Source organism: Puntigrus tetrazona, chromosome 10, assembly GCF_018831695.1.
Source record: "Puntigrus tetrazona isolate hp1 chromosome 10, ASM1883169v1, whole genome shotgun sequence".
Taxonomy (NCBI): domain Eukaryota; kingdom Metazoa; phylum Chordata; class Actinopteri; order Cypriniformes; family Cyprinidae; genus Puntigrus; species Puntigrus tetrazona.
In genome coordinates, this window is record NC_056708.1 from 3468159 (window position 1) to 3485129 (window position 16971).

At 37.2% G+C, this 16971-nt stretch overlaps 1 pseudogene; it reads right to left on the reverse strand.

Annotated features, from left to right (window-relative positions):
- Nucleotides 1-1174: 1174 nt before the first annotated feature.
- On the reverse strand, nt 1175-16745 carry LOC122352386 (annotated as a pseudogene).
- Nucleotides 16746-16971: the final 226 nt, after the last annotated feature.

A 16971-nucleotide genomic window follows, 5' to 3' on the forward strand; every position in this document is an offset into this window, starting at 1 on the left:
CAGACGTCCTCACACTGCTAAAATGCTGTTCTCTATTATTTTTCTATGTTTCCCGCTTGCTTACTTTTTTTTTTTGTTTGCTTGGTTACTTTAACAAACACCCTGACCACAGATCAAAATCCCTGCCTGCTTGCTCAACATTATTATGAACCCAGACTTTAGCTGGGGCTAGAGATGCTAGCTTAAGCGGCTTGGTTTATTACATCTTTTGAAAAATCCAGATGCTGTGTCCCAGTAACCAGAAACAAACACACACTGCAGTCCCTAAATTGTTGTTCGTAGAATTAGTTATTGGTTGTTCTGCATTTTTTCGTTTGATTTAACATATCTGTCTAATTAATGGAATTAATACCTTCATCGATCAATAATTGTATATTTTTTTGAATAAACGGGACTACAGTGTGTAGGGTTTGTTTCTGGAGGGACACTCATTAATGGCGCACTCAATTTAGTATTTTTTGACACCTGATGAGGAGGATCAACTTATCTTATACCACCCAGTGTTTATGACAAATCTGAAGATGTCATGCGATAACTTAAGTATTAATTAAGTAATTAGTGTATTATTATTCATGTACCCTTATTGTAAAGTGTTACCAAAATAGAATATAAATACAATTCCATTTAGAAAATTAGTTTGCTATATTGCAAATGTAGACTTGCAACTAATTTAAGAAGATTTGAAAGAACCTAATCTCAAAGACATATATCTCAAAGCCATTTTAATTCATAGAAACATAACAATTCAAGGTTAACAGCGTGTGTTCAAGGTTAGCACTTTCTCGTTACAACTCCAGAGAGACGACAGCACGGCTTTCTTCTTAAAAAAATGTTCTCAGCACTGTGTATCAATATGCAGGAGACGCTATCATACATCACAGTTTGACACCTTAAATAAATGTCATTTTGACACATAAATGTCTTCCCTTTAGGCAGTTATGCACTGTCTTTTTCCACGTCGCTGCATAAAATCAGGTTATCCTCAGAATGTAACTTCTGGGAATACAGAAATACACACTGCTTATATCCAATTTATATATGCGACTTCATTACTTCTCTTCTGTCCTTTTTTTCAAGTTCAGTTCAATGAAGAATCAAACCAAAAAAACATCCAAATAAAAAAGCACTTCAGAGAATGTGCAGAGAAAGTCTCGCTTCCCTTAGAGCCGCCATTGAAATAATCAACCGGTAGGTCCAGGCTTTTGAACAATGTAACCCATAAAACACCAGCCAAATCTCCAACGGGTCTAGGACTCGGCTGAAGTCTTTGTCTTCTGATACTGTTCCAGCTCTTTTTTCTTCTTCATGGCAAGCTGTAGTTGCTTTTTGATAAGCTGAATTTGTGTTTCCAGGTCTGTCAGTTCCTGTACTATGGGGTTCTGGGAAAGGCCCAGCAAGTCGGTTCTTCCGTTGGATGTGGCCTGCAATGGAAGCTGTCTCTTGTCCTGTGGGGACAGCAGCTCCTTACAGTGAGAACATTCCAGGTCATTTTGTTGTCCCTCTTGATTGGACAGTTTTCGTCTGTTGCAGTTGGAGGTCCCCAAAGAGTTCCATGGCATTTGTTGGTTATTTCCAACATTGCAGCTTAATAGGGACAAGAATGATACCACATTATCAACATATAAGCTGGATTTTAGGAAGCATATTATGGAAAGTTATAGCTGTTCCAGTAATAAAAATCATTATTTACTAGGACTTTCTTCTGGACAGTCTTTTCCCTGCATTTGCTACAAAACTGATATGTTTTTATTTGTGTGTTTCCGAAGCATTATAATGGCTTAAAATCTTAAAATTTTCTTGGCTTGTTCATGAGAGATGCAGCCATCATGAATTAAATGTTCTTGTAAGTCAAATATTAAATTAACCCATTTAATCCCACCGGTCACAATAGTGATCATAAAATAAATATCGAAAATATGATGAAATATGTGAAGTTTCACATGATTAGTATAAATTGTCACATGACTTGAGCCGTTTATTTCCTGTCTGCACCTTGTGAAGATGATAACTGCATCAAAGCTCCAAAACGAAGGGCTAGTAAAGTATGTTAACATAAAGATATGACAAAGATTTTTGGTACACATTATCTTTAGGGTCTCTAGTATTAATATATATATTCGCATATATTTATTTTTGTTGAGTGTGGACATAGTCCGTCTTGATGGTCACAGTAGTGACCGTTGGGATAACGGTGAACTTTATGCTTCACAATCCAATTGCAGTTGTACTAAAAAATGCCAAAATATCGTGCTTAATGAAAAATTCCAATGCTACAAAAATTGCACATTAATAATGTTGTCATAGCATTTATTTAAAAATTTGATTTAAACATTTTGAAAAATTTACAAAAAGTAACAGTTTTAAAATATGTGATGGATGAATTTTGTTGATTTTTTCAACAAAAAATGTTGCATAACATAGTATGTATATATGATATATATAATTTTTTTCAAGAAATATGTGATTTCATTACTCACCATATCCTACCTCTCACAATTGCGACATTAAACACAATTTTTCATATAGTTTTCCAGATTTTTTTAAAATAATTATTTCAAAGGGTAACTAATGAAACATCATTTGGATATTTTCATGTCTGAGAAAATGTTGTGATTAAATGGCCTAAACTGGATTAAACTGCCTAATCTGTTTCATAAAACTAGTCTGATAAAGATCAACAAATACTGACTTTAAAAAAAGTGCTACTTTCATGCTTTATGCCATTTTTGAAGTTTGAAAGTTACTGTTTTTGTAATTACATGAAAGATAGGAGCAAGTGCATTTTTAAATGAAAAGAAAGCTTAAATTATACAATATTATATATATATATATATATATATATATATATATATATATATATATATATATATATATAAATTCTAAACAATCATGAATAATAATATATAGTAATATATAAATAGCAAATAACTGTTTAGAGTGGTGAGATATTTTAAAATTCAAATTACTAATAACATGTCAGAAGTGAACAGTACTTAGCAATAGGTTAAGCATATAAAGCATCTTACAACAAAAACTGGTAAAGCTTGTAAGAGAAACTTTATTTAGTTTAATTCATAAGGTGTCAAAAAGATCAATCCATTTAAATTTCATTTTTCACAAGGCTTTGAAAAAAAACTTTTCTGAGAATTACACACTACTTTGGCACTTCAATTCAGTGTTGCTTGAATGCTTATTTAAAAGCTCACTTGTTATGAAAGCAGTTTACCTTTTCTCGGTTTTGCAATCGTCTGTAATTTGTCTTCTTTGAAAGTCGGGTTAAGTGCTCGATGCAATCGCTGAAAAAAACAATTAAATTAAGTGTTATTAAAGAAAAGCGGCGTTGAGAATTACAAAGTGAGTAATGAGCAAAGCTTCCTTTTAATGTTACAACGTGTCACCAAAATGACATATAATTATGTGCAATAAAAACCAGTGTGGAACAGTGCGGATGAACTCACTTGACTGGTGTGGAGCCAGTACTTATGCTGTGACGACTGCTGCATTCTGGGTATCAGCCAGCGATGGACGATGTGTTCACCCAGTGTGGTGAGCAGAGACAGGGCCACTCCGACGCACAGCATGACAAATAACCCTGAGAAGTGCTTTATCCCCATCTGCAATGTCTGAGGACGACAACAGAAAGCCAAGGTTAGATAAGAGGAATAGTTCAGCCATGAATGAAACTTTGTCAGTATTTAGTTCCATATTGTTTAGCTTATTCTGTGAGACACAAAATGAGTTGCCTATAAGTATAACACCACGGCAAAGAAAGATTAACGCCATTAAACCATTGCAGAAGTAGTTTGAATGACTTGTGCACTCTATTCCAAGTCATCTACGAGGAAGAAATCATAGTTATTATCCTCTGAAAACGTTCCTCTTTACTAGAGCTCTCAAATCCCTAACTCAATCGAACAAGCAGACGAAACATTTGTGATTGAAGAATGAAAATAATGCATGAATTGAACGATAAATCGGTTCGTAAATGATGACGAAAAGTAAGCAAATAAATGGAGTAACTTCTCATTAGAATAAAATGTTGTGTTAATAAGCTGTTTTTAATGTGACGTGAAACGAACAAGAACAACAGGGACAAATTGACAAAAAAACGACACTCTTGAACATTCTATTCATTGGACGATCCTTAAAGGATTCATTCAAAAACGCAGATTCATTCAGAAACTAAACACTGCTGTGTTGCTAAGAGACATGCAGCAATTCTGCTATGGCTTTAAAAGTAATATGCTCTTTGCAAAACTGAGCACATAAACACTTTTTTATAAATATATATATATATATATATATATATATATATATATATATATATATATATATATATATATATAGCACAATATATCTTATTATTTACAGAATAACTTCTTATTTACTGGGCACGAGGCCAGTGCGTTAACTGTGTTCAAGTTATATATATAACCTAGTTAATGTGTTAAACTGGCTTAAATAATAATAATACAAAAGTAATAATAAAATAATTTTTACTTTCACAAAAATAAATAAAATAAAATAATAATAAATAATAAAAGGGGCTGTTCAAACACAGAACGCATATTTGAATGTGCAATATGCAATATGAAGTATTTCAAACAAGGTTTAAAACAAGTGCATCTTGTTACTGCAAACAAAAGTTTGCAAAGCTTGCCCGGCCTCCATGGTCTTCTGATTCTGCCACGGGTTTTGGGGCTAACGTAATGCAAAAGTAATACACTGGAAAGGAAAAACTCATTCTGTGTGAACGGTCCCTTAACACCAATTAATTATAAAAGGTTGTTTAAGATTTTCAGTCCCACTCTTGGGGTTTCGTTTAGAAAATGTTGCACAGAAACCATCCTAAATTTGAACTCTATCAGATAAATGATTGCGTGCGAATAAAAATCATGCGTACGCATCTCTTTCAAATGTGAAATCAATGAATCGCACATGATCTTGAACTTGGGCACATATAAATGGTTTCAGAATCTCCTAATCAATATCATCAACGCATAAAACATCAGCAATCATCATAATTTAGAGCAGCGAGCTGCAAGAAGAGCTTGCGTTTTCAAAAACCTGCAAAACTCAAGACAATAAAACGTACGTACGTCTGCTCAGACTCTGACGGGACGCTGAGAACTTTTCCACATCAAAGACGGTTTTTATAAATGTGTTTGCGTGGATTTAATCGCACACACATTCTACGATCAAACACACTTCGTAACCGAAGCCCCCGATACGAAAGGAAAGTATCATCGTACGATTTAGGCAGAGGCACTTTCTTGAGTGAACATCATCAAAATGATAGCATCTCTGATTTTTAAGTTTGTATCAGACTGACCTCTGTGACTGCGAAGCTTCTTTTACCGCAGGGTACGACCTTATACCACTTATCATGCAGCATGTCCATAAAACCGTCAGATTTGTACTGACTGACCAGCTCAGAGATATTTGAGGTCAGAGGAGAGTTCTGTTTGAGCCCAATGCCATAACCTGTGGACGGATGGGAAACATTTTCTTTATCAGCATGTGCACAGAAATTCATTCACTGAATCACTTAGAAACAATAACAACTTAGAAACATTAATGTACTGGCCTTCAATCGCAAAAGGTTTCCCCACCGTCAGCATCTTGCAGTCTGCATCAATAGACACTTCATAGTCTAAAAGCGCTTTGTCCATTATAAAAGCATCCAGCTTTTGGGGATCATCCCTGAAATAGAATCACACAGTTTGCTATTATATAGTGACACATATATTTGCCGCATTCAAGACATTTTGTCTATGTCGTCACAATACGAACTTTTAAAATTGGTTTTGATGTTTTGATACTTACGCACTTTTAGAAGATAACACAGAAGGCCAATTTCTACTAGCAGTTACATTCTTGTTTATTCTATGTATGTTATCTGGCAAAAACACGTGCTGGGTTGATTTAAAAGGAGAGACCTGGCTAACCTTCTTAGGAAAATATTGCAAATTTCATCTACTTCTCCTGAAATCTATTCATTCTGCCCTGCTTGAAGGAATTATACACTGTGGCAATATTTTGGAGTATGCTGTCTGATTTGAGGACTGCATCAAATCATGTCCTGAAGGTTGTGGAAACTCAAAAGAGGAGTTTCAGACTTGCAACAGAGGATATGAAAGGAGGAAAACCTCTTCTAAATTTAGTTAAGCGTGGCCTGTCGAAGACTCAAGTGACATCTGGAGACTCTTGGCACTAAATTATGTGCTCGGGTCATTTCTACAATTATTAAAAATAAGTATTAATAAGTATCCTTTTCCAGTATCTTATCCTAGGGTTTTTGGGGGTTGGGGTGCTTTGGTGGTGTCCTTAAATTAAAAAAATGCTTCCCCAACATGAATCGCTGTTCAGCAGCACATCTCTGTTGTTTTGATGACCATATGTCAATACATTTGTAAACAACATAAATGCTAAATATATTTATATTGTTTATCTAAATATATTTAAGTATATGAATGGTAAATATATTACAAAATGGGCAATATAATTTGAATAAATTCCAAATATATTTTAAATAAACATATTTTGGACAAATTAAAAATGTAATTAAAATTAAATAAAACGTTTTTAATATAAAATACATTTAAACATCTGACATTTTTAATTAAAAATATATATGATTTTTAATATATATATATATATATATATATATATATATATATATATATATATATATATATATATATATATATTTGCTTAATATTTAGAATGTTTTTGAATGTTTTGTCAGACAACTCAGCAATGCAGTTAATAATAATAAGGACATTTTTTTGCATGTAAAATGTGTGCTTTTCAGCCACCCAGATTATTCAATCAGCTGAAACGTGTGTTTTCAACACAGTCTAAACATTAGTCAAGTCTATTCACTCCCAGTCGTATACAGTGAAACCACATGGATTTGCGAGACACTGCAAGAAGGCCAAAGCCATCTAAGAAGGACATGGTAGAGGGCATCCAATGAATTAGTGCAGCTTCAATGATCGATGCCACTTTGCAATAACGATTACGACTTACTTAAGATGATCTATCCCATCAGGGGTTGCAGGGACATTATATCGTCTCATGTATTCATGCATCTCTGGGAAGCTTTTTTTCACATAGTCCTCAGCGCTGCTCTCCCGAACGGTTCCGAAGCGGAAACCTTGTGATGGATGGTGGAGCTTGAAAAGCAAGAGTACATTTGTAACCTCTAAGCATGCCAGTCATTGACATAATTTAAAAATGATAAACTCAAGTTGCTCTTACCTTGGGATCATGTATACCTGAGAGTTGCTCATAGGTTTTTTTCACCGACCATAACAGCGGCGAGATTAGCCGTGGTACGCTGACAGGCAGAACAAACAGAAAATGGCCCAGAGGTTCATGAGGAATCGGCCGTCCAACACTTTGGCGGCTTAATGGCGGCAGTCCTGCCAAATAAGATTGCGTGAGCAAACGCTTAGGGCAGAGGAGAAAGAAAATACACGGTCCCTGTTCCTTCCTCTCGGAGTCATGCCAAATGGGCTTTTCCACTGCACAAGGTCAAGAACACGGCCGTCACGTGTAAAGACACAAATATTCCCAGCCACATACTCCAGTGCAGGGGCCACATGAAGGCACCGATGGGAGCGGCGGTATCCCTAGTCCTGACCAGGATTCCCAGACTGGTGGAGAAGAAGGGGCTGGTGAGGTCGATGACCTGACTGCGTGCTGAGTTGATGCTAAAAGACGTGACGGCCAGATGAGCCGCACCACTCATGAGGTCCCCGACCAGCCCCGTCCAGCGTCCATTCTTGTAAGCTCCATATTTGCCATCTCCCACAATATAGAGGTCAAAGTCAAACCCCATGTCTTCCGCCAGCTTCTCCAAAAGATCAATGCAATATCCATAACAGCATTTTTTAAACTCCATGGGGACGCTGTCGTTGGCACCTTGTAAACCCTGAAAAAGGCTTTCCAATAAGGCTGTGTCGTTTGTTAGGGGGTCAAGGCACAGCTGGCCAGCGGGGCACAGGCCTTCCTCATCAACGTCTCGGGTGAAGACGAACGGATGCTCTACCAGGGTGACGACACGCAAGTGTAGACGTGAGGAATGCTTCCAGTCCGCTCCTGGCTGAGACTGTCTCTTATTAGGCCAAACACCGTAATCCATAACCACTTTGCCTTGCTTCCAGCTGCCGAGGCGCGTCCACATGGGCTTGCCTATTGGGTCGTGCTGGAGATTCCAGATGAAGTGATGGCTTTCAGAGATGATGGTCGATTCCTCTTGAACATTGACGTAGCCGCTCAGGCCATCGAAAGACGTGCTGGTCATGTATCTAAAAATTAAGAGCAAATCACATATCAATAGGTTACAATACATAGATGTTCATCTAAACTGATTCTGCCATGAAAATAAAAAAATGGACCTGATTTACTTTTAAAACTAAATTTCTCTGATCTAAAAGGTATGTTCACACCAAAGATGATAACTATAACTATAAAGTGTAAATAATTATGCAAATTATTTGAGAATAGGGAATTTCTCACCTCAGCTTTAAAGGGTTAGTTTACCCAAAAATAAAAAATAACCTGTCTTTTACTCATCATCGAGGCATCCTTGGCTTTTTATTGCTTTCTTCTTTCAGAAAAATCGAGTCAGAGTTATATTAAAAATTGCATTGAGCAGGTGCCTCTAGGGTATGTCTTGCAGTTTGTTTACTGTAGCAAAATGTCCTTATCTAGCATAAGAAAACCAGTCTCCTCTTGGCTCATATTGAAAACCTTCAACATTTCTTTACAAATACTTTTGTGCTTCTAATTCATGACCTGCATTTAGTTTCATTCTCTTTCGCACTTGTCACTACTCACACATTATCCGCTGGAACGGCTTCCGCATATGACTGATACGGGAAGTGATAGAAAAGTGTTCGTTACGTTTGAAATATGGATATTTTTTTAACCGATCAGAATCCACCTTACTTTCAAAAGCTCAAGCATTTAAAGCAGCAGATGACAAATCTGCAACACACCTATAATACACAGATTGTTATTGTGCTTTGGTGTGAACGCTGATATACCTATTATTACACAGAAGTTATTATTCTTGCTGTAAATAGACTGTGCTATCCATCAGTGCATATTACTCTGAACAAGGCAAAACTGCGTCTACCACAGCTTACAATATATAGCTAAGTAAAAATAAATTGGTATTCTAATCACAAATGACAAACTAAGCTATATATTGTTTAGTAAGATGTTCAGTAAGATGCCGTATTAGAATAATAACTGCAAATTATTATTGACTTGAAAATCTAAAGCCTTACAGTGATTGTTTTTAGTGGATATTCTGTTGCCTTTGAAAATGTGTAGCGACACAAAAGTTAAATGTATGAATGCCTTGTCATTTTATCTTTAACGCTTCAATCTCACAGATGGGTAAGATGTGCTATAGCATTTAGCTTCTTGACTGACCCTTCAGTTTAGGTAATATTATTACTGGTCTTGTATTTTTCTCTCTTCGATTCAGTTTTTTTATTTTTGTTCTGCAGTGGTGTAGCTAACGGTAACTCTTTTAAATCAGTAATGATAGGAGTGCTGAGCATGTGAAATTTAAGCCCTGAGGTAGTTTGCTTGGAAGTTGGCGGAGTTGTTTCCTGACAGTGCAGTGTTGGAGTAAATGCTCTTGATATGCTGTCTCTCAGTGCATGTTTGCCACCAGGCTAATGTCCTGTCTTACTGCTTTTCATAGCACTAACCACAGTCTTTTTCTTGCTCACTATGAGAATGTTTTCTTTGCTTTTTGCTCAATTCTGTTGACATATTCAAAAAAGGCCCTCTCGACTGTGGATGAAGAGGATAATCCTAATAGAATAAGCAGACGTGCAAAATATAGTCACTGGTTCATTTCATCAGAAGTCGCTATATAATTCGGATGTTTTTTTATATAATTCATGTTCAGTAATTTCTAGCTGCCTATATCATGTGAAAACTAACCTTTCTGAAAGGCTGGAAGAGCAGCTCAGTTTTTGCCTTATTGCGTACTGCCTTCTAAAAGGCAGCATTACAAATGAAATGGATTTTAAATAATGACTGATTTGGAACAATTTACATACCCACAAAGTATCAGAATTGTTTTTTTTTAATTTTGGAAAAAAAAAAAAAAATCCTATTTTATCCCATGTCTTCTGTCCTATGGCCTATGTCGACCAGTACTCAGGTTTTTTTTTTTAAATTCAATGGCATTAATAGAAATCAAGAAGGCAAAAACAATGTACACTGGAGAAGTGATGTTCTGTTTCATAACAGGAAGTACAATTTTAATTGAAATCCTTTAACATTTTCCTGAGATGTTGCTTTATGACAAAAAAAAAAATTAAAACTATTTAGATTTAAGTGACAATTGCAAAATATAATCATATTTCCATAAATATGTACATTTTTCCCTAAATTAATTTGAGCCATTTTAAAGACCTAGGAGAAGGTGTGGTCATGGTGAAACTTCCAATCATTTGATATCTCAGAAAAGACCCGAATTTGCTCTGTACAGGACATCTAGGCTTAAACTGTGACGGCCTCAGAGAAATCCACAACAATAAAATGCCCACTACAGAGGCAAAAACTCCACAGCTAGGTCTATTATATTATAAACAAAAACTTTTACTTTGGATGCAAATGATTGCAATTAATATATTTCTAAGCTGATGACAAAACACTCTAAACTAGCATTGCAAACTTAAATACTGGGCAGAATAGTTGTTTTTTACATTTGACTGAGCTATTTTTATTAATAATTTAAAACGGAATGCATTATGAGATATGCAAACTTTAACTGTGATGCTCCCTTAAAGGAAAAATTCACCCAAAAAATGTAAATTACCCCATATTTTACTCACCCTGAAGCCATCCTAGGTGTATATGACTTTCTTCCTACAGACTACCTCAGTCAGAATTTTTAAGAAATGTATCATGGTAAAACTAACCTTTATGTCTCTGGGGGGTTATCACATGTCTTCTGAAGCAGATCAATGGGTTTTTGTAACAAAAATATAATGACTGACTAACTGAGAGTTTTGGCTTCTTGGCTGACTTCTGATTCGAACTTACGTCATACATTATATTTAAATGATAAAAAACGGGAAAAGCCAGGATAATTCCACTATAAAGAACATGCCATGAAAAAGTAGTGTTAAAAGTTCTTCACTGAACCAATAAATAATTAAGAAAATAATAAAGAATTGTTCTTAAGCCAATGTTGTGCCGTTCCCTGCCACTGATATAAGTTTTTGGCTTTGCTGGCAATCTACTCTATGTTTTGATCCAGATGTAGTCAAATCAAATTTTTGTTCAAAATTTACTTTTTATAATGAAACACTCACATTAATTTTATTTGTAAGAATGCATGAAGCTCGTTTTGTTTTGTTCAAAAGCAGAGGTGCTGTTCTTTCTTTTGACATATTGTAAGTTCAGATATTCATACAGCCAAATATTCTGTCGGGGTCATGAACATTTTGTGAAAATGCGTCTAATTGGTGTCAATGTATTTAAAACTGAGGTTCTTCGTGGAACCAGTGTATTTTTTATTTTTATAAGTGTATTTTTCTGGTTGGACACTTCACATCTGGAGCATGTGATGCCGTTTAAACAGCTAATATCATAAGTATTATTAAACATCAAGCAGTGTTTCAGATGAAATACCTGGAAAGAAAGGTTCCCGATGTGAGATTTTTAGTCTCAAGTCTTGCCAGGCAATTTGTGATGCCAGGGATCAGTGCCAGTTCTGGAGACACAGTGGCAGCCGAACCCACCGCTCGTGCCACCAGCTCCAAAGCATCCTGGACGTAATGATCCAGCGAGGGCTCACCCATACCACCATGTGCAAGAAGACCCATGGGCAGCCCCTCTGTCCGTAATTCCTCCACATTCTGAGAGTCTCCTATAATCCAGTGGTAATCGGGAAGAATCAGACCAAACTTTGCAATGGTAGTAAAAATTCTCCTTATATCCTTGATGTCACATCCAAAGGTCACTATAGTGGATGTCGAGTCCTTGATGGACTCCAGTTGAACTTGCAGTGACATTTGAAAGTCACTTTTGGAGCTGCCGTTGGTGGATATCTTGAGAACTGTCCCCAGATGAAATTTGGAGTTGTTGTGGAGCAAGAAAAAACAAAGTCTGAAATATTCATCTGTTGACACATCACCAGACTGACATCATACCAGTTATTCATGGACAGCAGGGAGAAGATGAGATTTGCTTGAGAGGTTTGAGGATTTTGCATTGCCATCTGGAAATGAAGTGTGTTCTGTTGGGAAGAAACAAATGAGGTTATTGTTACAAAGAGTTATACTTTGAATCTTGTCGGTCATTCAACTAGTTCATTGAGATTAAAGTCCTGATTCATGGCAGTATTATATTGCGTATCTGGCATAACATTTTCAATTTCATTATAACACAACCTGTAAAAGGTTTACGTCCTCGCATAATTTAGAATTACAACTCGTAAACCTGCTAAATAAAACTTTATTAATAAGCCATTTGCACAATGGCTACTGCTTGTTTTTTGTACCTTAAATTATGTAGATTCATTTCGTCAGTAATAATTCTGAGTCTGAGGACATGAACTGCCCAGACTAAACCATTCAAGTCGTCATCTATAGTAATTATGGTAATTACGACAAGCTTTGAATGGATCTTTTAGTATATGCAGGTGGCCTTTTAAGCCATCAGGTTGTATTTAGCATTTTAAGACTGCATGTCAACTTAAAACTAGTAAAACTTAAAAAAAACGCATCTTAAAACTCTGAATTCTAGTCTAAGACACGTCAAAAACACGACAGCTTGGGCTCAGGTGAAACTAAAGCCAGCCTAATTATACAGCACTTCCTTAAACAGATCGGTTGACTACTCTTTCAGGCAATTCTCCATGTAGTTGATTTTTCACACATCTCTTCATGTCTGCCAAACAGAGGGAAGGCGTGAGTTTTAAGCCCAATAGATATTTATCTTAAATGCATGATTTGATGGACAGTCTCTTTCTGTTTGCAGATTGAGTTTCTAAAACAGATTCCCCCTCTGAGGAAAACAAACATTAAGATTTCCAACATGACGTCCAAGTGTGCAATTCTTTGCTTCTGCAAACAATTACTTTAAGCGCTTTCTGGTTCCATTTATGATGGATGGCAATAGAAATGCATCTACTTTAGCATCTCAAACTAGTTCAACGCATTTGAAAGTTGATGAATCCTCTGAAAGCCTTTTTTTGTTCACGTGAGGTTTAACCCTTTAAAGCAGGAATGTGATTGGGCTAGTGGTTAGTAGTTGGGTACCAGATGGGCTGGTTTTGTTTCACTGACCTGGCAACCCTGGCCGGGACAATACTGAATCTCAGGCATTCCCAGCAAAATATGGATGTGGAGTTTTTCAGATATGGAATGAACATCTAATCGTTGCTCATTAAGGACATCCAGAAACATTCATTATGTGAGGTCTGGGATCTCAATGTTCTGATGATATAATAGCTATTAATAACCTGACATTGTCCTGCTAAGGAAATCAAGACCTTAACAGACACAGTCAGATGAAATGTTTAGCCAAGCCATTTAATTTCCCCAGGGGCTGCAATTATGCGATGGCAGAAAACCGCTAATCAGAATTGATTAAGGAAAGCTTTCCAGGGATTTATCTCAAGATGTCTAAACAAAGTCAGACTTATTTTCAGTAGAAGTTGTCATGAAATTGGCCTAACCGGTGGGAGAGTAATAAGTACCACTAACAAGTTAAGAAGAGACACTTAAGAGGTTTTGAGTGGCTACATCATCCCGAGTATGTTTTATCTTGAAGGAGCCCGTGTCATTAGATGATTTGCAAGCTGGGACACAGCCAGATATTACTGCTGTGTCATAAAAAAGCACTAGAGGGTGATACAATTATGTGCGTTTCCAGCAGCTTTGAAGATGAATGGGTAAAGATGGGTGATTTGATACACCCCAGTTCTTTTGGCCTGTGGAGAATGGCTTGATGGACTTTCGGTTTGTCTTCTCATAACCTTGAAACCTTCAAATATCCCAGAAGGAACTGAGAATGATAAATGATGTAACCACCAATGACGTAAAATAATACAGTTGTTGTAATGGTCTTTAATAATACGGACATCTAATTTTCAGTGTTACAGTAAAATGTATTGTTGTTACCTTCTACATACCAGATGAGGGGGTTTGCAATGTTTACTAAAAGCACAATTCATACAACTATTAAACACAACCGTAACCGACCACAAACAAACAAAGAAGTAAATCAATCAATCATTCGATCAATCAATGCCAAGTTCTGGAAAGTAAATGCTATGTGTGTCTTGGCGTTGCAAAATTAAAATGGTACTGCATTCCTAATTTAAATGCACATTAAAATCTCAGTAGGCTTTCTATTTAAACTCATGTTTTGTAAAACCTTGACAATGATTTTCCTTTGGGCTGTTTTGCAGCTGATATTTTAATAAACAGGCAATTACTACATCATCATCAAACTGTAGACTTTTTCACATTTTAGATCCTTCATTTATATCCAGTAACACATGGTAATGTCTGCTGTTTATATTGAAAGTATTCCTTTCTTTCATCCATTCATGCATCCATCCATCCATCCATCCATCCAATATTTAATGATATGCAATCTCAAGTATTGAGAAGAACCAACTATATAAAGTTCAAGGAATACTGAAATGGCGATGGTCCCAGAAACCTTTGTGTTGAAAACTCTGAGTTTTGTATTTCTCCACCATCTGTGAGCGCGGTTCCTGCTCTGACCGAAATCAGAAAGGCTCCGTAATGAGCGCATTGAGAGAATAATTGCTATTTGGACAGACAACAGACACAGATTCTGAGCTCACACAGGAATCTGATAAAACTTACACGACCCGTGTAAACAAAGACCTGACCAGAAGATGGTGCTAACTTCAAAAGATGAGATATCAAACAGCTCAGTCCTCAGGGTGCTCGACAAAATGCATTTAACAGGCGCTGTGTGTCAGCATCTAAATAGCTGTTTTATTTGTTGTTTGCATTGATCCATGAGGAGTGATGACAACTTCCAATTCCAAAAAGCAATTCCACTCTAACTGAAATCAGATACCTTCAGTACCAGTTAGATATAAATATAGGCAGATGTAATGAATATTTGATACCAGTCATTAAAACAGTTGTACAAATAAATAGCACTGAATTTATTATTCATGCACTAAATATGAGAAATGCACTCTTACAAAATAAAGCCTCCTGCAGTGATACCAATAAAGAATATTTTTTTTTTAAATAGTTTTCTTTCTTCTTCTTCCACTATGATACAAAGATTCCATTAATGGAAATTTTAATGGAAAGATTCCTCTTGGAAATTTTACCAATGAATAAACACTTAAAAAGATATATATATATATATATATATATATATATATATATATATATATATATATATATATATATATATATATATATATATACACTCACACACACACACACACACACACACACAACATACTACACTATGACTCACACCGCTTAAAACCATCAGACCCCAACTTAAAAATATAAGCTTTCCATACCATTGGCAAAATCAAGTCACAACATAACAGACTTAAAACTTGCGTGCAATATGAAATATGTATATCAGTTACATTCATATGAATTATTTTTGTTCAGTTTAGTGTTTGATGACAGTGACAGCTGAATTGTGGGCAAATCAACATGTACAGGGCACATCTGATAAACTACGTATCATTTTCGTATCTGGCACGCTATCACGCAACGCAAATGATAATAACACGCATTTATTTGCAGAAGCAGGTGGTCGCGCGTCACAGATTCATTCCTGAGCCTGCGGTGCATATAGTTTATAATCCAAAAACCTAAAATAGCGTTCACTCGCGCCTCCAATCCGACTCCTCCGAACATTTCAACGAATAGCGACGTCCTCAACATTATTCACGTTTCTACATAAAACAAAGCGAGCTCCAGAAACTATACGCAGGCTAAACTAAACATATCAAATAAATAAATAAATAAACACACCTGACTCTGGCGTTTGAATTCGCTCTGGACTACGCTGATGACCGGAATCTGTAGCGTCGTGGCGATAAATTCCAACTTCACCAGTTCGTCCCTGTTTTGCGGGAACGCGACGATGGCAGAAACTCCTTGCACGATGACAGTGTGGCAAACGCTTTGCAGAAACGACACGGGGTCGGCGCAGGCAGGTGCGGGTGACGAGGAGAAGGAGAAAGCAGGTAATTCTCCAAGTCCCGCTTCCACGGCCATGACTATCTCAAGGGTGAGGTTGTAGGGTAAAAGCCCCGGCACTCGATTGAGGCTCTCCGTAGCGAGCATAACAGAGTCTCGAGGTAGAAACGCAGCGTCCGTACCCACTTGTTTGAGCGCGGGTTTACTTTGAGGCCTTGTGGGGTTACTCGCTGAGCTTTTAGTCCTGATACCCTCCAGCTTTGCTCGTGCCCACTTTGGCTGATCGCGTCCCACTCTTCCCACGTTTCTCTGTCTGCTTCCCAGTCCGGATCTCTCCCCCTGAGGGACTCCCGCCTGAAGACCCGAGGCTGCAGGTGCAGGGCTCCGACTCTCACCGTGTGTCCGATCCTCTTCAGAATCTGACATGGCTGTGGATGCGCCAGAGATGCCGGGGACGAGGAGCATTATCAAAGCGCTTGGCGCAAGTAAAGAGAGCCACACCGACCTGCCCAGCGCGCCCCAGATCCAAGAGCCCGGCATTACTCCAAACAAGCCTCGGTTAAGCTCTGGAAACGACGGGATCCGCGTCCACCTGCGCGCCCGGTGGCTCCTGCACAGCGCTGGAGAGATGATGGATCACCGGTGAATCTCTAGACGCAGCAAAGTTGCGCTCCTCTCCAACAGGCTTCTGAGGATCGCCAGCAGTGCACATGTCCGGCGCGGCGCAAAACACTCGTCGCTCATCTCAAAAGCGTTTATGGACAAA